Genomic DNA, 676 nt, shown 5'->3' with positions numbered 1-676 from the left:
TGAGCCACCGCGCCCGGCCTAGAAGTAGTCTTGAATGAACAAGACCAGTGGGGTAGGAGCCTGGAAAGTAAAGTCGATCTAGGAAAAAATGAGAAGTGAGGGTGGAGAGGCTGGGGCTGGAGGGAGAGAGGGACAGAGAAAGCAATTGGCAGAAGGCCAGACTCCACTTTGCCTTTGGTGTGGCTGCCCCTGGGAGTTGGGAGGTAGTGGGTGGATAGCCCCTCTACTCCTGATTGGTCAGATCACCTTGCTATATCCTTTATTTCCTCTCCTTTAGGGTGATGGGGAGACAGCAGCTTGTGGTTTCATAAAGCTTCCTGGAATTCTTCCAGGAAGAGGGGAAGTATGTGAGGTCCTGGCAAACAAAGATCCGGGCCCGGGGGAGGGGGCAGTGCGGGAGCCACAGTGATCGTGTACCAGCAATCAGCACCACAGTGAGGCCGGAGGGCAGTGGAATCAGGCAGATGTAGGGGTGACTTCCAGCTCTTCCTCTTTAGCAACTGTGTGAACTTGGGCAGGTAACTTACCTGAGTCTGATTTCCTCTTTTGTAATAAAAATGATAAATGATATCTACTGTACAGGCACTTTGTGAGGGCTTTGTGAGATGATGCATTTAAATGCTTAGCATAAGGCCTGATAAATAACAGCTGTTATTATTATTATTATTATTTATTG

This window comes from Propithecus coquereli, unplaced genomic scaffold (genome assembly GCF_000956105.1).
Source record: "Propithecus coquereli isolate 6110/MARCELLA unplaced genomic scaffold, Pcoq_1.0 Scaffold242, whole genome shotgun sequence".
In the NCBI taxonomy this organism is placed as follows: domain Eukaryota; kingdom Metazoa; phylum Chordata; class Mammalia; order Primates; family Indriidae; genus Propithecus; species Propithecus coquereli.
Note: the sequence above shows the minus strand (reverse complement) of the source record.